Here is a 25,412-nt window from a genome sequence, read left to right on the forward strand (position 1 = left end):
AAGAGAGAGAGAAAGAAAGAAAGAAAGAAAATACTACACTGTTGTTCTTATCTTTGACTCTTTGATTTGTGTGTTGGTGGGGGATGGCAGATGTCTGTGTGCATGTTTTCCATTGATACTTTAGTACTGGACAGTCTTAGGTGGTGTCAAAGCTTGGAATGTGGCCCCTCTTATCAGCAGAGAGAAAGAAAAAGTGCAGTACAGACATTCCTCCATCCAACATCTCTGCAACTTCAGCCTCATCATTGGTACCACTTCCAGAACTTTCTGTTTAGTCTGCCAAGAACCCAAAGTCTTCCACATTTGTCAAGTCAAGTCAACTTTATTTATATAGCGCATTTTAGTTTTTTTTACAATTCCAAGCAAAACATTTAAAGTTATACAAGTAAAAACAAAAAAGGTGAAAACACACATCACAGACACACATGGTTTCAAACACACCCACATACAAAGCATGGACTTACAACTCCACACACAATAAAATCACGTACTAACAGACACACTCACGGATGCAAACGTTTACGATAATTAAATTATAATTATAAATAAAGTTAAAGGAGAGAGAAAAACAGGTCAAATATTTAAACAGACTATACATTTTTTGGTTTAATATTAAATAAGTTAAGTAAAACTTAAAAATTCTAATTCTAAAGCAGCCAGGCAACCAGTGAAAGTATGCAAACGGTGACGAGGAAATTCCTTTCTTTACTTCCTTCTTGCTTAACTTCCTATTTCTTTATTTGTAAACTCACATAAGTGAAGTCAGTAAATTGACATTACCAACAGCACCCATGTAACATTCCCTGTCATCGCTTTCCATTTGCTTTGCTCCTCTGCTGTTGATTTTACAATTGCTAGACATATCTGCATACTTTGTTGACTTTTGCAAAACTCTTCACACAGCTCTCCTAACAAACTTTCATCTTGGCACAGCAGTTTATTTCACATTCAAAATTCACTAAAACTATCAAAAACACTTCATTCAAGTCTCAAATCAGCTCATTCTTTCATAACACTATAGCAAAGGTTGTCAGTCAACAAACATACTTGGTCATCTTATAAAAAACACCAACAACAGGTAGCATTACGGTAAACACTGAGTTGTCTGTAAAAGAAAAACACATTTCTACTGTTTACTGCATTGTATGTAACAGAAATTAAAGTAATAAAACATTACGCTATATGTACTTTTTATTTGTTTTTAGAAGTCATTGCCAAATACAAGAAGTTACACCCTCCACAGATCTGGTAGGAATACTAGTCAACTCGATTTTCTGCATTTGGCCACAGATTCTCATCCACATCACATTTCATCCAGGGCAATAACACCTAGGAAAGAATCTTTCGGCATGCCTGATCCATCCCTGGCAACCTCCACTGATATGTCCAGGCATCCCGCTCATTGCATCCAGAAGGGACTTTTGATCATGGGGATGGTGGTCATAATCCTTCCACCTCCACAAGGACAATAATTCCTGGTCTCGCAAAAAAGATGGTCTCGCAGAATACAGCTTACCTGTTGGTTTGCCGGAAAACTCTAACAATAGATGCCACTGTTGATCTACTACATGATTTACTACATGATCAATTATAGTTGCCCTGATCTCATCTGAGACCACAGCTCTTGATCTTCCTCTTATTCTTCTTCCACCACGCATACATATTCCTCTTTCTCTTTTAACCACTTCTCTGCGTCTGGTTTGGTCCATGTATATGTTACAATTGAAATGATTCCTAATTTCTCCTCTTTTTTATCGTAATGAAATTACATAAAGGAGTGACACATGTGTAGGTCTTAAACTACTATTGGAATCATCTGTGGTTGGTCCAACTGTTTTGATAGCATTTAGTAAAGGAATTTAGGATGGTGAACAATACAGTATCACACAGAAAACTGTTCATGTGTATTTCTTTATTTACTTTAATATAGGTGTGGAAAAAATGCATGATACCAGGTTCTGATTTACAGTAACAGAGAGCTTTGGGTTAAATGGGGTGCCAGACCTGAGCTCCCCAACCCAATTCCATGGAAAGTCACAAGTTATAAATTAAAGCTGCGAGCAGCGATGTGCGGGCCCTCGGGCATGCACCGCAACCATGTTCAACCACAACCGTTGGAATCAGGAACAATGAAAGGTATGCAACTTGCATACAGGGAGTTTCATTATAGATTTTTCTGTGCCATATTTCCTATTGCCAGCTGGTGGCGCTATTACTAAAGGTCTATTGACATGGATATGTGTTCAGGCCAGGACTATTATCAAACATGTGAAGTGTGAGGCTGGATGGATATCGTGTGCCTCAGCTACAATATAGCTTCATGTTTCCTGCAATATTTCCTATTGCCAGCTGGTGGCGCTATTACTTTTGGTGAACACTGCCGTGGATATGCGTTCAGGACAGGACTTTCGTCGAACACGTGAAGTGTGAGGCCGGTCGGATATCGTGTGCCTGAGTTACTGTAGCTTTATGTTTCATGGCGAAACATCAAACTTTGTCAGGCCACCACGGACACGCCCCTCAAAGAATGTCAGCAGATTTCAATGTACCATCACAAAGGTCTGAAGATCACACTGGCTATACTGTTCAAATATGAGGCTGACTTGTTTGAATCTGTATGAGCAGTTAAAAACATGCCATTTCATGTTTCCTGCAGGTGGCGCTATAACTGTATCTGGATATTGCCATGTAGAGAAAAAAAGAAAATAATGGTGATACAATTAATGCTGGCGAATTACAGTAGTATTTGTTATTTATTTTTACGTGTCATAATTACTGTTGCCAGCTGGTGGCGCTATAACTATTGGAATATTACCATGTAGATGTATTCAGGACAGGACTTTGAACAAATGTATGAAGTCTGTGGCCTGTTGAACATTCAATGCCTGAGTTACATCAACTTCCTGTTTGAATCTCTATGAGCATTTAAAAACTGTATAAAACATGCCATTTCCTGATTCCTGCAGGTGGCGCTATAACTGTATCTGAATGGAGATGTAGATGTAGATGCCATGTAGATGTATTCAGGCCAGGACTTTGAACAAATGTGTGAAGTCTGTGGCCTGTAGGACATTGAATGCCTGAGTTACATCAACTTCCTGTTCATGAAAAAACGGCAAACTTTGGCAGGCCGCCAGGGTCACGATTCCCCATGAAAACTCTAGATCTCCGCAATTTAGCGTCGCAAAGGCCTTAAGATGAGAATGACACCAATATGATGTCGATCGGATAAAAACTCTAGGAGGAGTTCGTCAAAGTACGACAGCTTGAAATTGCTAAATATTGCGCAATAACACAGAAAATTTAAAATAACTGATTTCCTGTTCGGTTTAGGGATATGCCCCAAGAGGCTTTTCTTCCTGATCCGGGGTGTTACACGTGTCTACCAAGTTTGGTGCATGTACCTTTTGCGGATCGGTCTGGGCAGTTCTAGGTGGCGCTAGAGAGCCATTTTGCCACGCCTAGTTTTAAAACCCATATCAAACGCCAAGTTCTGCAACGTCTGATGCGCGTGCAAAGTATTGTGAGTTTTAGAGCATGTTTAGGCCTTCAAATTATCGATCAAAGCGGATTCGGAAGAAGAAGAAGAAGAATTAAAGCTGCGAGCAGCGATGTGCGGGCCCTCGGGCATGCACCGCAACCATGTTCAACCACAACCGTCGGAATCAGGAACAATGAAAGGTATGCAACTTGCATACAGGGAGTTTCATTATAGATTTTTCTGTGCCATATTTCCTATTGCCAGCTGGTGGCGCTATTACTAAAGGTCTACTGACATGGATATGTGTTCAGGCCAGGACTATTATCAAACATGTGAAGTGTGAGGCTGGATGGATATCGTGTGCCTGAGTTACTGTAGCTTCATGTTTCCTGCAATATTTCCTATTGCCAGCTGGTGGCGCTATGACTATAGGTGAACACTGACGTGGATATGCGTTCAGGACAGGACTCTCGTCGAACATGTGAAGTGTGAGGCCGGTCGGATATCGTGTGCCTGAGTTACTGTAGCTTCATGTTTCATGGCGAAACATCAAACTTTGTCAGGCCACCACGGACAGGCCCCTCAAAGGAAAGTCAGGAGATTTCAATGTACCATCACAAAGGTCTGAAGATCACACTGGCTATACTGTTCAAATATGAGGCTGACCTGTTTGAATCTGTACGAGCAGTTAAAAACATGCCAATTCCTGTTTCCTGCAGGTGGCGCTATAACTGTATCTGGATATTGCCATGTAGAGAAAAAAAGAAAATAATGGTGATACAATTAATGCTGGCGAATTACAGTAGTATTTGTTATTTATTTTTACGTGTCATAATTCCTGTTGCCAGCTGGTGGCGCTATAACTATTGGAATATTACCATGTAGATGTATTCAGGCCAGGACTTTGAACAAATGTATGAAGTCTGTGGCCTGTAGGACATTCAATGCCTGAGTTACATCAACTTCCTGTTTGAATCTCTATGAGCATTTAAAAACTGTATAAAACATGCAATTTCCTGATTCCTGCAGGTGGCGCTATAACTGTATATGAATGGAGATGTAGATGTAGATGCCATGTAGATGTATTCAGGCCAGGACTTTGTTCAAATGTGTGAAGTCTGTGGCCTGTGGGACATTGAATGCCTGAGTTACATCAACTTCCTGTTCATGAAAAAACGCCAAACTTTGGCAGGCCGCCAGGGTCACGATTCCCCATGAAAACTCTAGATCTCCGCAATTTAGCGTCGCAAAGGCCTTAAGATGAGAATGACACAAATATGATGTCGATCGGATAAAAACTCTAGGAGGAGTTCGTCAAAGTACGACAGCTTGAAATTGCAAAATATTGCGCAATAACACAGAAAATTTTAAATAACGGATTTCCTGTTCGGTTTAGGGATATGCCCCAAGAGGCTTTTCTTCATGATCCGGTGTGTTACACGTGTCTACCAAGTTTGGTGCATGTACCTTTTGCGGATCGGTCTGGGCAGTTCTAGGTGGCGCTAGAGAGCCATTTTGCCACGCCTAGTTTTAAAACCCATTTCAAACGCCAAGTTCTGCAACGTCTGATGCGCGTGCAACGTATTGTGAGTTTTAGAGCATGTTTAGGCCTTCAAATTATCGATCAAAGCGGATTCGGAATAATAATAATAATAATAATAAACAACACAGAAACAATAGGGCTCTGCACTGCAGAGCAAGCCGGTGGCTTGCTCTTTCGTGCTCGGGCCCTAATAATAATTAAAGCTGCGAGCAGCGATGTGCGGGCCCTCGGGCATGCACCGCAACCATGTTCAACCACAACCGTTGGAATCAGGAACAATGAAAGGTATGCAACTTGCATACAGGGAGTTTCATTATAGATTTTTCTGTGCCATATTTCCTATTGCCAGCTGGTGGCGCTATTACTAAAGGTCTACTGACATGGATATGTGTTCAGGCCAGGACTATTATCAAACATGTGAAGTGTGAGGCTGGATGGATATCGTGTGCCTCAGCTACAATATAGCTTCATGTTTCCTGCAATATTTCCTATTGCCAGCTGGTGGCGCTATGACTATAGGTGAACACTGACGTGGATATGCGTTCAGGACAGGACTCTCGTCGAACACGTGAAGTGTGAGGCCGGTCGGATATCGTGTGCCTGAGTTACTGTAGCTTCATGTTTCATGGCGAAACATCAAACTTTGTCAGGCCACCACGGACACGCCCCTCAAAGGAAAGTCAGGAGATTTCAATGTACCATCACAAAGGTCTGAAGATCACACTGGCTATACTGTTCAAATATGAGGCTGACCTGTTTGAATCTGTACGAGCAGTTAAAAACATGCCATTTCCTGTTTCCTGCAGGTGGCGCTATAACTGTATCTGGATATTGTCATGTAGAGAAAAAAAGAAAATAATGGTAATACAAATAATGCTGGCGAATTACAGTAGTATTTGTTATTTATTTTTACGTGTCATAATTCCTGTTGCCAGCTGGTGGCGCTATAACTATTGGAATATTACCATGTAGATGTATTCAGGCCAGGACTTTGAACAAATGTATGAAGTCTGTGGCCTGTGGGACATTGAATGCCTGAGTTACATCAACTTCCTGTTCATGAAAAAACGGCAAACTTTGGGAGGCCGCCAGGGTCACGATTCCCCATGAAAACTCTAGATCTCCGCAATTTAGCGTCGCAAAGGCCTTAAGATGAGAATGACACCAATATGATGTCGATCGGATAAAAACTCTGGGAGGAGTTCGTCAAAGTACGACAGCATGAAATTGCAAAATATTGCGCAATAACACAGAAAATGTAAAATAACGGATTTCCTGTTCGGTTTAGGGATATGCCCCAAGAGGCTTTTCTTCATGATCCGGGGTGTTACACGTGTCTACCAAGTTTGGTGCATGTACCTTTTGCGGATCGGTCTGGGCAGTTCTAGGTGGCGCTAGAGAGCCATTTTGCCACGCCTAGTTTTAAAACCCATATCAAACGCCAAGTTCTGCAACGTCTGATGCGCGTGCAAAGTATTGTGAGTTTTAGAGCATGTTTAGGCCTTCAAATTATCGATCAAAGCGGATTCGGAATAATAATAATAATAATAATTAAAGCTGCGAGCAGCGATGTGCGGGCCCTCGGGCATGCACCGCAACCATGTTCAACCACAACCGTTGGAATCAGGAACAATGAAAGGTATGCAACTTGCATACAGGGAGTTTCATTATAGATTTTTCTGTGCCATATTTCCTATTGCCAGCTGGTGGCGCTATTAGTAAAGGTCTACTGACATGGATATGTGTTCAGGCCAGGACTATTATCAAACATGTGAAGTGTGAGGCTGGATGGATATCGTGTGCCTCAGCTGCAATATAGCTTAATGTTTCCTGCAATATTTCCTATTGCCAGCTGGTGGCGCTATGACTTTTGGTGAACACTGACGTGGATATGCGTTCAGGACAGGACTCTCGTCGAACACGTGAAGTGTTAGGCCGGTCGGATATCGTGTGCCTGAGTTACTGTAGCTTCATGTTTCATGGCGAAACATCAAACTTTGTCAGGCCACCACGGACACGCCCCTCAAAGGAAAGTCCGGAGATTTCAATGTACCATCACAAAGGTCTGAAGATCACACTGGCTATACTGTTCAAATATGAGGCTGACCTGTTTGAATCTGTACGAGCAGTTAAAAACATGCCATTTCCTGTTTCCTGCAGGTGGCGCTATAACTGTATCTGGATATTGCCATGTAGAGAAAAAAAGAAAATAATGGTGATACAATTAATGCTGGCGAATTACAACAGTATTTGTTATTTATTTTTACGTGTCATATTTCCTGTTGCCAGCTGGTGGCGCTATAACTGTATTGGAATATTACCATGTAGATGTATTCAGGCCAGGACTTTGAACAAATGTATGAAGTCTGTGGCCTGTAAGACATTGAATGCCTGAGTTACATCAACTTCCTGTTTGAATCTCTATGAGCATTTAAAAACTGTATAAAACATGCCATTTCCTGATTCCTGCAGGTGGCGCTATAACTGTATATGAATGTAGATGTAGATGTAGATGCCATGTAGATGTATTCAGGCCAGGACTTTGTTCAAATGTGTGAAGTCTGTGGCCTGTGGGACATTGAATGCCTGAGTTACATCAACTTCCTGTTCATGAAAAAACGCCAAACTTTGGGAGGCCGCCAGGGTCACGATTCCCCATGAAAACTCTAGATCTCCGCAATTTAGCGTCGCAAAGGCCTTAAGATGAGAATGACACCAATATGATGTCGATCGGATAAAAACTCTAGGAGGAGTTCGTCAAAGTACGACAGCATGAAATTGCAAAATATTGCGCAATAACACAGAAAATTTAAAATAACGGATTTCCTGTTCGGTTTAGGGATATGCCCCAAGAGGCTTTTCTTCATGATCCGTGGTGTTACACGTGTCTACCAAGTTTGGTGCATGTACCTTTTGCGGATCGGTCTGGGCAGTTCTAGGTGGCGCTAGAGAGCCATTTTGCCACGCCTAGTTTTAAAACCCATTTCAAACGCCAAGTTCTGCAACGTCTGATGTGCGTGCAACGTATTGTGAGTTTTAGAGCATGTTTAGGCCTTCAAATTATCGATCAAAGCGGATTCGGAAGAAGAAGAAGAAGAATAATAATAATAATAAACAACACAGAAACAATAGGGCTCTGCACTGCAGAGCAAGCCGGTGGCTTGCTCTTTCGTGCTCGGGCCCTAATAATAAACAACACAGAAACAATAGGGCTCTGCACTGCAGAGCAAGCCGGTGGCTTGCTCTTTCGTGCTCGGGCCCTAATAAACAACACAGAAACAATAGGGCTCTGCACTGCAGAGCAAGCCGGTGGCTTGCTCTTTCGTGCTCGGGCCCTAATAAAGGATTATGCTGGGTTTAACTTAGCTGGATTCAATGTGTCAGTTACTGTAGATGTCACTGGAGAATATATTGCACTAATAAAACTGAGCTTGTATCCATCCTTAAAAAACTCAGATGATGTCAATACAGATGATGTTGTTCCCAAAGGCCACAGACCAATCTCAGAGAGATGCTTGTTGTGTATACGCAATCAGATGCAACATCCAACGTCTTCAATGGTGGGCTTAAAGAAGCCAATTAGAACGATCATACTGAAAGCAAGCAATTTTGACATTAATGATATGGATGTTGGGTGACTTATAGGCCCACAAAGAGTGAGTAGCATTGTAGTGGGCATCTATGTCTTTTTTGGTCTGGCAGGTGACCCCTAACAACAAAAGAAGGAGCGACAACTGAGAATAATTTAACTGTCCTATAGCCGGACGGCACTGGAGACACAAACACACTCGGCTTCATAAAAGTTTGGAGGTTGTCACAACTACCAGCATGTGGAAACCAGGAGTGTTAGAGTGGATTCAATTGTAAAGCAACAGAAAACTCTTTTAAATAATCTGTGGTAAATTCCTGAGAAAGGGGAAGAGAGGTAAGCTCCTCTTAGACATACAGAGTAGAAAAAGCCTAAGAGCTGATGTTAGTGTCTGGGTGGAACTAGTGTAGATTTTATCATATTTGGAAGAGTTTCTCACTGAACTTGAAACTACATGGCTCTCTGTATTGCACTGCAATGTACATGTGAAACATTGACAGTCATGAAAATATTATAAAAAATCGTATTAAAAGATGAAAATTAGATTCGGATTAATTTAGAATAGCGTTGCTCTATATAAATTCATATATATGGAATGAAGGAAGGAAAAAACAATTAAAAAATGTATGACTTGAACAGTGAGGCTATGAAAACACGCAGTTAGATGTTCTGTGGTTAAAGATGCTCTCCTACACGGTCCATGCCATCCATGTCTCTGTCATTATATCACACTAAGGCAATGGAGCATTTCCATACTGCATATATTCATTTAATCTTGACATGCCATCTCTCCCCCTCTCCTTTGCTTTTAATATTCCAGACATATGTACACACCATCATACACACATCCCATCTGTTTAACTTTCTGACTGGCACTTGATCAGTCATTTCCGTCTGTTTCTGGGAGTGCTAGAGAGAAAAGCCATATATTGTGCTTCACTGTGTACTTTTTAACCCACTCAGAAATCTTCGCTGTTTGGGCCAGATTAACCAGATCTCGATGTAAAAATGATCTTCATTTGTAAAATGTGAGGGCAAATAAAAAAAAATTCACTTCATTTATAAAAAAATAAAAATCATTATTTTCTGTTCCAGGAAGAGATGATGTTCTCATTATTCAAAAATATTTATTTATTTCCCATTCTACATCAAAATTGGCATAGGCTGGCATGTTGACAGTCGTATGCTGTTCAGACATTGAAAAAGCTGATGAGTGGAAAGACTTACAGTGAGATTTCTGTGCCAAGTTTGCACCAGTGATGAACTTGGTAGCCGCATTGCGTGGCTGTCTGCGTGTGACTTATGAGCTGTACAACTGTGGAGTCTGTGTGCGCATGCACACTGTAAAATGCCTTGACAGTTGAGGCTCATGCATGCACTGTATTAGTCAGGATTATATGTGGAAACACACACACTTGTGCTGGCGACTGTAAGGCTGCAGGCAATGTGAATGAGTGGATGCAATAAAGAGCCCAGGCGGTGAGATGGGTCACGCTAAAGGTTGACAGAATTAAGGCAGGGAATTTGCGGGCAGTACTCCTCATTGTGCCGCTGTGTGTTTGGTGGGCTTAGTACTGCCATTTCAACCAACACCAATGAGACGAGGTTAAACCTCACACACCATGTGTGTTATTGTTCACAAAAGAGTGTAATGAAAAGCGTTGTGACCTTGTGTAAATCTTTGACTATAGATTATGAGTTCTCTATTTATAGTCATGGGGAGGTTGTTGGAATTAAATGTACAACAAGTGTGTTAAAATGTACAGCTTGAATGCACTGTAAGCTCCCTTGGATAAAAGTATCTGTCAAATGCTATAATAGAAATGGAAAATAAATATAGGGCATCTATAAAATGTTTATGGGAATTTTTAAAATATATGGAATAATTACAGATAGCCTACATATTTTTGAAATGTTAAATATTTTAAATATACAGTCACAGAAAAAAGTGATCATTTTTCTGAATTAACTATTTATAGGTATGTGTTTAGGTAATAATACATTTGTTTCATCCTGTGAACTACTAAAAATGTTCTCCCGAATTTCAAATGTAGAAATATTTGCAGAAAATGAAAACTGGAATTGCAGGTCAAAGTACCAGAAAAGATGCTGTGATATTTTCAGACCTCAGATGCTGCAAAGACACATATTCATATTTTCATATTCCCGTTTAAGCAATACAACAGTAATGTTTGTAAATGTAAAAAGAAAAGTTCAAAAAAATGTTTTGTCATAACCTTGATTTGTATAACACATGCTGTCAGTCTTTCACATTGCTGTTGGATAACTTTGTCACTCCTGAGGTTTGATTTTGTTGAGATTCAACAGACAATCCTGAACTCAAATAACCAAACTTAAAACCAAATCCTTATATTCCACTATGGAAAATTGTTCAGTTTGATTTGTGTAAAATGAATTGACCGTATATTAATATTACTCTCCACTTACAGTAGACACTAAAATAAAACTAGGCAGTGTAAACGCCTCTCAAAATTATCTAAATGATTTTAATAGTCATTGTTATGAATACTTGAAACAAATGAACATACATTTCAGTTTTAGTGCAGCAGCTGACATGTTTATTATGCTGTGTGTATTTTATGCTTTGGGGTGAGTATAAAACACAGAGTCAGAGTTTATAGTATATGTAGAGCACACACACACACACACACACACACACACACACACAGTGCACAATGATACTGTCCATTTCACTTCACTTTACCGAACCTCTGTGTACTCCTGAAACTATACTTGGTAAACGCTCATCTATAACTAATGATATAATCATGTGGACTCAGGGGAGCCACACTTGATATATTTTGATGCTTGCAATCCTGTGAGAAGAACCATCCGCTTAATGAAAGGAGGAGGAGAAAAAAGGGGTTAATATTTATTCTTCGCTATCAGGTACAGAGGCAGAGCTGCTTCATGTTTAATCGATGCCCCTTTTAAAATACCATCCACTTTTGGTGTGTCATCTCCAGCTAGATTCATGTATATGGATGGCTCTTTTGTTAGTGTATGACTAGAGCCGGTGAATTCCCTTACCTCTTACCTCTTACTTGCATAACCCCATCACTTATCTTTCCCCCACAGATGTGCATACACATTAAACTACTAGTGACACAAAGTTTGGAGATGATAATCTTTTCTGTTCACACTTCACTTAACAAATGGCAAAGCGTTTCTCAACTTCATTATTGTTTACATTGATATTACACAATTAGGCTTTCGAAGAGAAAAATAGTTTTTGAATTCAAACAGACGATAATTTCCGCAGCCTTCTATATAATAACATATAAGAAAAATGATCATTTTAAATGACATTGTGGTGATGTTTAAGGTTGGTTTTCTTCACTCCGATCATTCTCTATCTCTTTCTTTATACCTCTCAGTAAAGCTCTGTTGCATCTCTTTTTAATTTTCTCCCCCCCCAAGTACATCTGGTTTTAATTTGAGCTGTCCTCATGAAGTCTCACCCGTCTCAATGATAATAACAACAGGCCTCAGTTTGGATCTTCACTGGCTTTACACAAACATACATGACTATTACAAGATGTTTAATCTTGCATTGTTTGACCTTGCCAATAAAATGATCTGTGGATGAATGTCCAACCATGTTACATGGTTTAGATTTACAAAGGTAAAGAGGAGTAGCGATGTTAAACCTATACGGAAGGTGTCATTCTGCTACTGCCTGTCTCTTGAATAACACGTTTGACTGTAAGGGTTCACAGCAGGTCCATGTTGCACCATGGTGTATGTTACTTAATAAGGTAGGGTAAGAGCTGACCCTGATTCTGTGGATGGAGAGTTTGCGCCTCTGGGGAGGTGAAGGAGTCTACTCCTGTTCCATGCTCTCCCAAGCACCATCCATTACGGTTTGAGATCCATTGTGTGAACATATCTAGAGCATTACATGGCCCTGTGTGTATCTTTCATCAACGTAAAGAACCTACATGACTGCTCACCTATGCTATTTCTCATCACACTCATCTTATTCTGTCTTTTTGACTGCACCCACATTCATGATTTATTATTTTGTTCACACACACGGACACACAGTTGGGTTTATTTAAGTTTTCTACATCTAGAATTATTCCAATTTGCAATATGGTTTCAGTTATGCATCATATGTTAAAGATACAATAGTTAACATCAGGGTTAAGTAGGGTTTGGTTTGTTTTCATTCCAATCCGTGTAATAAATATTAGATGCAATTATCAAATGTTACATTTTCAAAAGAAAGTTGTTACATATAAAAAAAATAATCCTTTGACACCTTCATGTAAACTAATTAAAATCCCTTACTGGGCAATGGCAAACATTTGGTCTGTAATTTTGTTTTATTAGATATCATGTCAACTATTAATTTTTATGTATTTTAATTTCAAAACCCACCAAGTTTCTAACAGACTGTAATAAGAAATATATATTGATTCCAACCTAGTAAGAAAATAGTTAATTTTTTTGTCAATATTTCTTTTACCAATAGCATTTTTACGTGCTCCAATCCCTCATCTGAAGTATATGAAATAAATTTTGTTAAAGCACATTGTTCAGAACAGCTTTGGAAGATCAAGACCACAGACTGTCTTCGCAGTACACACACTGGCTTAAAACATAAAACAGATTGACATCCTATCAAAGGCTCAAAGTGAGTGACAGATCCTCCTGACAACACGAGAACAGTCTTGATTTGTAAAATAAAGTGCGGCTAGAACTTGTCCTCACTGCCGTAGTTGTAGGCGCTCACTCGTACATCACACGGCATCAACAATATTGACTCCTGGACTGGAGATTAACGCCTCTGCCTGTTATTTTGTTAAGGGATCAGCCTCTTTCATGTCCTTACCTAAATATAACTGCGCTTTACTACGGACTGCCATCACACTCGTGCTGGTATTTATTTTATGAGCACAGGCGGGACCAGCAACGCTTCGTCCTGTCCGTCTCGGGCTTTGCAGGATTATCAGACGAATTTGTGTTTTCTACCAGCTGTGCATTAGGAGTCCCTTGGGGTCTATATATGGATGTGACATATTTCCTTGCATTGCCCGAGGTCACAATTTTTTTTTTGTAACATACATGTGCTTACTATAAATGCCTTGTGCTGTTCATGACATTTTGATTCTTGAAAAGTGTTTAAATGGGTTGCAAAAATGATAGATTGATTAATGATTAATTTTGTATTTTCCATATATTTCTGTATATTTCATTGTCTATAAATTATAAAATGCTTTTCTTAAGTTTGTAGTGAAATAACTAAGAGTAATACAAAATATGAACTTTTCTCTTGTGTTTCCCATAGCTATGGAACCTGTGTGCATGTCCATATACAAACACACATACACATTCCTTGGGGGTGGGGGTCAGACATGAGTAATGATGCAATGTGTGCTGGTGCTCAAAGTCTAATTCTGTTAAAGTGACATGAATCTGTTAGGCTTAGGATGATTGATCTATTTATAACGGTCTTTATGTAAAGCCAGGCAAACATGTGTTGACAGCGTGTGTTTCTATATCCTGAAATATCCCCTTCACTATTATCTTTCGTTCTTTCTTTCTTTCTCCCTCTCTCTTTTGTTTGAAGTTTCATAACTTTTTCTCCCAAAGACAGATTTATGAGTTATTATGTAATATAGCAGTGAAGAATATACAAATCTCAATTGATTAGATTGATCAGATATTATATTTCTTACATTATGGTATAACAATGAAAATTTGATATTTTTTAATTATTTATGCCATGGTTTAAAAACACATGGAATAACTTGTTCCATATGTGCCAGCTGTCTGAATGGAGTATTTGGAGCTTAATCCACTGTCAGCAGGTATTGCAGCCCTGTTATTTTAAATATCGTATTTAAAGCTACTGCTACTGTTTGGCTTTTTTATAGTTCATATCGCCTATTTATATTCTAGAGGGTTTTCCTAACACCTACCCCTGCTATTAAAGTTTCCTAGGGGTCGAATTTAGACAAGAGCATATCTCCTTTGAAAGGCAAGTCTGCAAGTACCTCTTTCTATGTTAGAGACATGAAACCCTTTTGGTCATGTTATCTGGATGAATGCCAGGGCCTTAAAGTGAGCTTCTCGGTGGGTTAACTAAGTGAGTTAACCCACTGGAGAGCCTTTATCTGTGGTATGTCATGTTCACCCAAGCCTCTGGATCTAGCTCTCCATCCCCCCACACCTTCTGTCTTCTCACAAACCATGCCACCACCCCACCAGGACAGATCTACACTCGCTCGTCTACCACCTCCAGTGATCAGCTTTATCTCAAGCTCTGAAGTGGAGGACACATTTGTTCTGCGTTTTCCCATAGCAGGCCAGAGAGGAGGCAGAAGGCTTAGAAGAAGTTATATCCCCCTCCTGAAAAGATAGACCTCTCCAATACCTTTCCTGTTTAGTAAATTATTTGTCCAAAAAGTGGGCAGGTACAGTGGTTAAAAGGGGAGGGGAATATTTCTGACATCATTTACTTACCCTCATGTTCCAGACTTGTTTTAGTTTCTTTGGATTATTTTCATACCATGAAAATGGTTTGGGATTATAGGTTGGCAAATTATTATAAAGTATCTTTCCTGTAGCTCAGTGGTAAGAGAATTGCGTCAACAATGCAAGGTTTTGGGCTCGATCCCAGGGGATTGCAGATACCTATGTAAAATGTATAGGATAGTGCTATGTAAGTCGCTTTGGATAAAAGCGTCTGCCAAATGCCTAAATGTAAATGTAAGTAGTAGTATGGACTACATTTAAAGTCTTTGAATGTCATGTGATGTTTCCCATTGGCTTTTTATTATTTGAAAAAAAAGCTTTGACACTTAAAAACCTCATATGTGACCCTGGACCGCAAAAAAAATCTTAAGCATGGCACAGGAATATTTGTGGCAAAAATCAACAAAACATTGTATGGGGCAAAATGATAGATTTTTTGTTTATGCCAAAAATCATAAGGATATTAAGTTAAGATGTATTAAAACATTATTTTTGTGAGTGGATCGCTAACAAAAATGGTCAGAAACACGCCTACAAACTTCACTCACTCATTGGGAATGTCCCACTCAAGTTTGGTCTCCATGCAAAACTTATAATTTCTGCTTTCAGGCTCATCTCCTCTCCACAACAACATTACAGCGGTAAGACAATAGAGAGCATTAAAACAAATCTGTTTCTTCTTAACAACGGTCTTCTATAGCGCCCAGCGTTTAACAACAAAGGCGATATTCTCAATATTTCGATTTTTTTGCACCCTCAGATTCCAGAGTTTTAAATGGTTGTACCTGTTTGAAATATTGTCATATCCTAAGAAACCATGCATCAATGGAAAGCTTATTTATTCATTTTATTCGAGTTTCTAGTTTTGTTGTCCAGGGTCACATTGGGGTTTAATGGTATTTAATGTATTACAGAGCATTCGTGTGGATGTAACAGAACATTTAAAGGTCTAAAGATCCAATTGAAAGTAACTGTTGGATTCTGTATTCTGAAAGATTTCTGTGTGTGACCAACCTTTATACATTTCACTTGTCCATGTCCAACAATCCCCTATCTGGGTCTGTTAAAGATCCACGATATCTCCCTGATGTGATAAAACAATACTATCAGGACAGGAGGCATCAGAACGCACATTGGTCGACTCCCACCTTCTGTCTTCTGTTCTTCAACCAACCACCAGAATCCCCTAAAATACATAAACACGCTTACAAACTTCCCAAAAAGAACAGAAAAACCTCTTCTACACGAAAAGGACGATCAGAAGGGATTAGGAGCTGTCGGTGCCCAGCTCCCTCCCTCTCGCCCACAGTGCTGACTCTGAAGGTTGCTGCAGTGATAGCATGCAGCTAGACTTGATTTGCACAGGTTTAGTCGCCCAGCTTTGGCTTGTTTATAGGATTACCGAAAGAATCGAGGGGTTAAATCTACCAGACTCAACATCTAAGAAGCGGAGATATTTTATTGTGCATGTGAGAGCGTTTGTGCATGCGCATGCTTTTGTTGTTGCGATGGACAGAGACTGGCAGCCTCCCTAACTGTGTTTGTCTCTTTGCAAGCTTTTGACTGACAGGTAGCGAGATTTGCCTGAGCGCTTTTGCATGAGAGCCAACAAGGGAAAGTGAACATGGCGGATTAGCTGGGATTATGTTGTCAGAGGGAGGGCTGACGGACAAACTACAGAGGAATAAATTGGAAATCTGTTTGAGGAGTGGAGCACCCCGCCTTTTTTTTGTTCCCCATCTCCCACCCCGTTCAGAATGACAAGGGTAAAATCATTAATAATTTATAAACAAGCCTGGCACATTACCCATGCGTCTTTGGCTAGCCATGTGTCCGTATGTATACTAGTTGTCTCTTGTTTGCAGTTCTGGCCTCGTTGGCTGGCTAATGTTATTTATTTAACGCCTTGACAAGCAAGCCATTGAGATAAAGACTGAGGTAAGGCTGGGCCTGATGGAGCTAATTTCCCATGCCCTTTCTACTGCTTGCATTGACTTCCATCCTGCTTTAAACTATAGCACATGCAGCCTGCCAAAGGTGTCGTCCTGTCTTCCGGTGCGCCAAGGGCCTGGCGTTCTCCAGGTTGCAATTTCTGGCTGATTTTGGTGCACATTAACATCTTGGCTTTTAGTGATGTGCTAAAAAGGTTTTAAGGAACTTTATGATTGTGTGCAAATGCAGACTTGTGTTTATAATGTGGTCCATTAATTGTAAGGGGCACTTGACTATGTTTCACACTGTTGTAAATCTCTGGATCTCGTGATGAGTTGGGCTTCTGTTTGCTTGTCTGCTCTGCTTCAGTTTAGTCCTCATATAGAGAATATTCCCCAATACACTCCAGAGCCGTCTATAATGTTGACTTAAAGGGTCAAGTGAAGTAAACGATGTACCTGACTGTTTATAATAAATGCTGAATCGCCATGTCGACATGAATTTTTATGCATATTTGTATCTCATCGAGGTTGGAGAGGGAACGCTGAGGGTAATGGATGTCCTCACATACTGTGCATAGGGTCATGTAGTGAAACTATTCTGTGTATTCTTCAAGGCAAAAATGCATAGGAATGGTTGATATTGTACTTTTCCTATTCTGAAACTGTGTTCCTGCATTATATTTTGGTATGACAACTTTTAGTTTTTTAAACTTTAGATTTGCTTTTAAGATTAGGTTTGCTTTAGATTACATTTTAAACTGAATCTTTCACATTTAATAAATCTTATGCTTTTAATTGTTGTTAAATCTAGCAAATAGGTTTATGTCTGTATGTTTTCGTGCAAAATAATATAAATAACATCAACACATATAATCCTTTCATGTTAATTTCTTCTGAGAGCAGAGATCTTCATTAGAATCGCTGGGTTGTTTAGAAATGCACGGCACGCAATATTAATGAGTCTACGGCATTCTGCAGGAGGTTGTAGCATTAAGGATGCATGCCTGTATGTTAAACATATGAATATGCATTGGCATAGAAAATCTGCTCTTGGAATTTACAATGGGCTGGTGCTGTGCTCAGAATAATAAAACATAAACAAGATTAAAATTGTCTGACTTTTCCCTGCTAGTTTATTTTGAGAGTTAAATCAGGCAGAACTAAACAAAACAAGTTGTGCAGACCATTACTATATTATTTTAATTGTATTATTGAACCATTACATTTAAGTCATGCAATTTAAAAATGTTTCACTGTCATACGTTTACATTGTGACTGACAATGTGAGTGATATACATTATCTGTATAAGTAATCTGCTGATGTCTGATGATGTTTTAATGGAAAGTCTGGTCCTCATGAGCCGTAACCCCAGTATCAATGTTTGAGCAATTTCACCAAAGCTCTCCTGTTTCTTTACATACACACACACAGCTGTCTCTATGTTCATAAAGCACTGCAACTGACCCTTTAGCTTCCTGCCACAGTTTCTGTCGTCTGCTGCAGCTCCTTCACATTCTTTCTATGAAACACACACACGCATACACCGAGTCTCAAGTTACTGTCATAATTTCGCAAAGAGAGATAGATAGTAATGTGTAATGTTGTCCGGTCAGAGAGGAAATTTGATAAAGTGGTAAAAACAATATCAGACTTGCTGTATCTCATACCCATCATCCATCCTCCAGTTTCTTTTATCCATCTGTGGGACACCAATATGTCTGGTGGGAAGTAAGATTGGAAGGAGGTTAAGTTAGACAAAGTTTTAATAAAATACAGGATGTTGATCAGTCAGGTCTGGTCAAAGCACGAAGTCTTTAAACTGTGAAGTGGTAGTTTTTCTATATTAAAATACATCCTCCTATATAAATATACAACATGTTGTGAATTGATTTATGTTTAAAAAAAATATTGTGAATCAAAACAACAGAAACATTGGCTGTACCAATGGCAGGGATGGGAAGAGTTTAGAAACATAAAATTTTCAATGAAAGCTGTCAAAAGTTATGTTGTTTTCTGTTTAGGAAGGTACAATAGCCTTTGATATCATGATCATATGTTATCTCAGTATGTGTGGAACACTCCGGGACAGCTGACACGTGCTGGGGTAGCATAAGGCCGCCTTGCTTCCAGATCATTTCTCCTCCCAGCATTCCTCAAGTCATGACCCTGGAAGCTGCTTTTGAGACTGCGGGGGTCTGTAATGACCAAACAGCCTTAATCATTCCCCTCACCCCAACATGCTTATCTTTCTCAACGCTTCTCACCTTCCCATAACCTGGCCCCTTTCCCTCAAATTTCCTAATCGTGATCTATACTCTAGCGTGCGACCAGCCCACTGGCCCGAGTTTGACTCGGGCATGAACTTAGCTGGAATAACAAAGTACTCTGTCCCCTCCTCCACACATCGTCACAAGAAGAGGAAAAGTAAGACCTTCTCTCATTCTATCTATAGAGTTCTTAGTTACCGAAGCTGACGGTTGTTTGTTGCTGCCCGCAAACCCGGCAAATCTCGATTGCTTCTGCTATGATAAGCGCGATGACGCAGATAATCTTTGTTTTTATTATTGTTACTTTTCATTACTTTCATTAATTTCTCCCTGCGAGGCTGGAGCTAGTTATGAGATCCAGACGGGACCAAAGCTCTCTTTGTCTCTCTCTCTCGCTCGCTTCCTTTTTTCTCTCAGTCTGTCCCGAAAAAGGTTAACACTGCCACCTGCAGTGACCACTTGATCTGTTGCTACTGCTGGAAATTTCCACCATACATGTTAAATGTAATAAATCGTTAAAATCACACATATAGCTGATCCCTATCTCTCTTTCTGTCTCCATTTGATCATAATTTCCAGATACTCTCACCTCAAGCTTAGTCACAGCCGATGTTCCATCCAATAACTGATGGAGCCTTTATAGACTCGCCCACAGATCCTCTGTCATCAAGCCCTTCACAAAAGTGGCTGAAAAGAGCTAATCACTCTCATTTATGTTTATCCCTTCTCTTAATCACCTTTGGCAAGACGCTAACAAATATTATCCCATTTTGCTAAATCCACTCTGCATGGCTACACTACACGTTTATGGACGTTTCTGAGTTTACCTCGGGATTTAACAGGCTTGGGTGTGAGTGGCGGCGGAGCTGAGAACGCTAATCTACACGCCAAATTTAGGATTAGCCTGTTGAGCCAGGTGACCTCTGGGGCCTGCCTCTGATTGGCCACATTAAAGAAAGGGCTGTAAAATTATTGTTTTTGAGTAGATGTAGAGGGGATTTTATCTCTTAAGTAATATATGAGTATTTTTCTGCTTTCTTTGGGACATTTATTATGAAGAAGAAAAAAAGCATCTTTTGCTTTTTCTCAATCTTTTTTGTCTCTGCATCAAGCATTAAATGTAAAAAAATCAGCTTTCTCATGCAGAACATCTGATGAAGTGTGGTGTGTCACAGTATGGTAAACCATTCTATACAGTTAGTCACAGTTATTGACATTTACAATATCCCATCAGCTACACTAAGATTATCTATAGTTCTTGCTTCCTTGTGAGAATTTTTCTCTGATAACCTTGTCATACTGTGCACATTTTAATGAAATACTAGGCCTACTTCAAAAAGCCAAGCTCAAGTCACTCTATGTCAAACATGAGCACAGGCGTCTGTACAGTTGTAAGGGGATGATTTCTAATTTCTTAACTGATAACAAGCATTTAAAGGATTAAGTGGCATCGACATTGAGAGCAGAGATTAAACCCTTTGTCTCCTGCTTGTCTTTTTATGCCTTCCTTTATCTGTATAAATGTGAAAATGAAATTCATCATGTAATGAATCAGTACAGGTCATGATGATTTTGAAATCCTACAAGACTGGAACATATTTCAATTTAAGTTAAACTCAAACTTGTATTCCCTGTGTGTTGTCATAATATTGGATTCAATGTACCTTCATTTGGGTGCAAGATTTTGCGTTTATTACTATTTCTGTTTATCACTTTTATGTTATTTAATCTGATTCAATAATGTGAACTCTCATGTGAAACATTCTTTACTGTCAAAACTTCTGTTGCATTTTACTTGATTAACAAAATGAATTAAATGTTTGTCGGATTCACGTACCGAATTGAAAGTACATCCATAAAGTCTGACAAACTTCATAGTTCACTGTCATTGCAATAAAGTCATGTTTTATTAATGCATGTATTTTTATATTTTACAAATAAAATAAATGCAGTAACCATATTTTGTGCTAATCTCTAATTGTGCCTTCTGAAGATGAGTAAAATGACCTAAAAACCACAAACTTTTATGATCATGTAAAGAGTCGCTGTATCTTACAAAAAATCTGATGCAACGTTGGCATGTGTCCTGCAGTATCTTGGAGACAGGTTGCTTTCCCATCCTCCCCCAGCTGAGTTGTAATGAACGAGCTGCCTTACCCAAACAAATAGGCTCTCTGGAGAGACATCACAGCTACCTCTCTAATCCAGGAAGTTGCTCTTATCACACTCCAAATGGAGAATAAAGATGGCTCTATATGATACGTACAACCTGTGATTTTATAAGATATGGCAGACCAAGTAAAGGAATCAGGATGTATAAAAGAAGAACCTGTAGGGTTTTATGAAATGATGATGTATCGCAAGCTGCACTTGTTTGGTTTTTGTTTATTTTATATTGTTATTTTTCCTTTTCTTATAAATGAATGAAATGTGAATAACCTTCAACCATAAGACACTTAACACACCTGAAAATTTAGGAATTCATTTGCATTAGCCCAAGAGCAAACAAACTGTCATATTTTATCTACAGACAGCCCAAGCACACTTATCCATAAGAACATTTCAAATATAGGTAAAAATGATTTTAAAAGAAAGCCCTCTATTGCATAAAATTAAGTTTAGTCAGACTTTATGGAACAGGTCCATCAATTATTTAAAGAACTCATATCTCTGGAAGAAAAAAGAACAGCAAGGAGGTGAAAATCACAGAACAGCGCATGCAAAATATAAAATGAACTCCGAAAGTGGGATTTGGCAGCAGGGAGAGTAATTTGTGCAGCCGTCCTGATGTTTGGCGCCGTTCATTAGACAGCTTCACGGAGAGCTAAAAGCTGCTTCCAGCGTTCAGTCCACTCCCACGCAGACCGCCTTCCGTGTCAGGCACCGCACACAAACACACATTAGACTTGTAGTCACATATTCAATAAGCCAGGTCATTCTTGACATCACATTTGTTTTGCTGGGTCAAGAACAATCTGTCATAAATATAAATAAGGACATTAAAACCCATCAGCAGCACACTGCAACTGGAGAGATTTTCTGGGCCTGAATTTAGATGAGGTGTGTGTGAAATGGCACTGTTTTTATAAGATGATCCAAACAGTGTCATTTTATAACGAATGGCTTTGCTACTTGTTCACTTAATATTGTGTAATGGAAACAAGCTACTTTCTGGAATCTAGTTTGTTAGGCAATATAACAAATATTCTATATGCATCTAAAGGGAGGCTTGCATTCATGTAGCATGCTGCTCAGCCTTACAACTGTGCAGCGCCTATACTGGATTCAAACAAAGTCACACCAGACTGAATACATAATTTGTAAGTTGTCTTCATTCTTCTTTGTAGAGCAGTTTGTCCGTTTAGAGCTACTTCAGAAACAATATGGTGAATTCCATGTAAGGGGACCCGCGGTTTATATAGATATAATATAATGAAAACATAAAACTTTATTATGTAAGCTCTACACATAGCATTTTTTTATCCATATAGATGCAGAAAATGACAGTATATGTCTGTATGAAATTTGTATAGCGTTTGGAGGCTATTGCAGGCATATAATATGAAAATCTAAATTTTGAACACTCACAGTCACGCTTATTGCTTTGGATAAAAGCGTCTGCTAAATGACTAAATGTAAATGTCACTCTTCTTGCACTTTTAAAACGAACTCACCATAAAAACGTATGTGTCTTTAAACAGCTGTGGTTTTACAACTTATGAAACATAACACAGCACAATCTTAGATTTTTATTATACTGTATATACGCGAACTACACCTGTCATATCCATCGGTTTATAATGCCTGTGTGTGTGTGTGTGTGTGTGTGTGTGTGTGTGTGTGTGTGTGTGTGTGTGTGCGTGCGTGCTTGCGTGCGTGCATGTGTGTGTGTGACAGGGAGACCATATCCCCTAGAAATACAATCATTCCTTTGTTCTTGACTCAATAATAAAAAGCAAATAATCTAAATAAAAAATGGAAGCAAGGTTTCCACACAAAAGTTCCATTATCAAATCCCATTTGTGGAAAATTCAGTGATGGTTTCACTGAAAACGTCTGATTTACTTTTAAGAACTAAAACTTGATGGTTTGTCTCCATCTGACTCATTCTGGTGGAAATGAAATGATGCCCCCTGTTGGCACAGATCTTTTGGGGATTAAGATGCCTCCCAGGATCAGCTGAGACCTGCTCGGTCCCAAAAGAGGTCAAACAAATATTAATCAGCAATAGCTCCATCACAGACACAGCACATCCATCCAAGGGGATGGAAGGAGTTAGGAATCAGATGTTGTGGGAATGGGGGAGTAAAGACACCCCTGATGCCTGGATGTGTATGCGTAGGAATAGTGGTTTACTATGGGACAGGAATGTTTGTCTTCTTGCTGCCATCCTAAGTTTGGCAGAGCTCTGTCCCTGCACCATGTGTGCCAGTGTCAGCCAGCACAGCCTGCCCCGCCTCCACCTGCTCATTCGGGCAAAGTTACCACGGCGCCATCTGGTGCCCGGTGCAGCCATGCAACCCTTGCCATATTTACTCAGTGCATATGAGCAAACAGATCGAGCAGGCTGAGCCAGGTGGCAAATCCGGCCGCCCGGTTGACTGAAGGCCTGAGAGGCCCAACCCAACGGGGGCATCAAAGCCGGCCCGGGATTTACAGAGTAACCAGCCCCTAATCCACCCCCTTATTGGCTCCATTCATATTGAAATGTGTGATCAGAGGAAAGATGGAGAGCCTGGTCTGGCCGGAGAACAGGCCAGCACAGCTGCAGGGATAAAGTTCCACCATGAGAGCAGCACTTTATTAGATGGCTAAGGCTTCATTGATTGGATTAGAGTTTGGGGGGTCATATGTGGTAGTCTGCGTGTGTTTGTGTATACTGGGGGTGGGGTGGTTTAAGAAAATGTATTTTTCCAAAGAATCTTCTTTCTTTGAGTGCGTGTGACGACCTGCGATGGGTGCGTTTGTGAAAGGTTTGTACAGTTTTGGTTGGTACATGACTTGGCAAAGCACGAAAGAGTGAAAGAATCAGGGAATGGGTAGAGCAAAATGGAGAGCAAAAGCTCAGGCCTGGTGTCTGTGCTGAGGATTGATTCCATCTCGCCCTCTCTGCATGATCCTTTCTGGTATTAAGTTGTAGCGCAGTAGAGGTTTTTAGCCAGACAACTGAAACAAGAATTAGCTAGTGACTTAAAGGTTTTCTCTGATTCCTCTGCTAGGAAGCAAAAGCCGTTTAGGAGTGATTGAATGTGGCTTACCAGGGATCACAGATTATCCTCTGCGCTGTTTTGTTTGGGGTAGATACTGCATGTATCGAATGTGTGTGTGAATATAAATGAGTGAATGCGGTTAAATTTTAATATAATTCTTTAAATATAATTGATCAGACAGACTTAATAGGAATACATAAAGGTTCTTAAAAGTGTGTAAAGAATTTCCCATAGACCTAAAGAAATTGCAAATAGTGCATCGTCTCTGGTAATTTAATTCTATATGCGAAATAGTTTGACTGAATTTTACTAAAGGGATGTTCAATCTTTTTTGTTTTGTTTTCATTGTCTTTTGCTTCATAATTTTTTACTTGACATACTTTGACAGAGCACAGAGCCTAAACATATATATGCTGCAAAACTGCAAATATAATTAAGTTTTACATTAAAAAATATGAATATAATCATCAAAGAGATCATCTGAAATGAATTAAATTAAGTTAGAAATAATATATGATTACCAAAAGCAAAAATGCCTTTAATGTCGAATACGTATGTGTTGGAATGTAACCACAGTGTGACCTGGCAACAAGCATTTTAATGTTTACCTTAAACCGTATATTTTTCACTTTATCCAAAGAAAATGTTCTACTGCACTGCAGTGTTTTTTGTCGATCCCTAGACGAACAGGATCAAATCATAAGTAACAGCTACAAGCTACACAGATTTGTTTTAACACAAGACTACATGCGGCGAACGCGTGGTTATGTAACTGCTATTTGGACCTTTGGTTCAAAACTTTCCTGGAGAACAGCCTGTTGAGATTCCTCTGGAACTCTTAGCTAGCTAACAAGTGTGAAAAAACAAGTATCATGTGCAAATG

The sequence above is a fragment of the Barbatula barbatula genome (genome assembly GCF_947034865.1).
Source record: "Barbatula barbatula genome assembly, chromosome: 18".
NCBI lineage: Eukaryota > Metazoa > Chordata > Actinopteri > Cypriniformes > Nemacheilidae > Barbatula > Barbatula barbatula.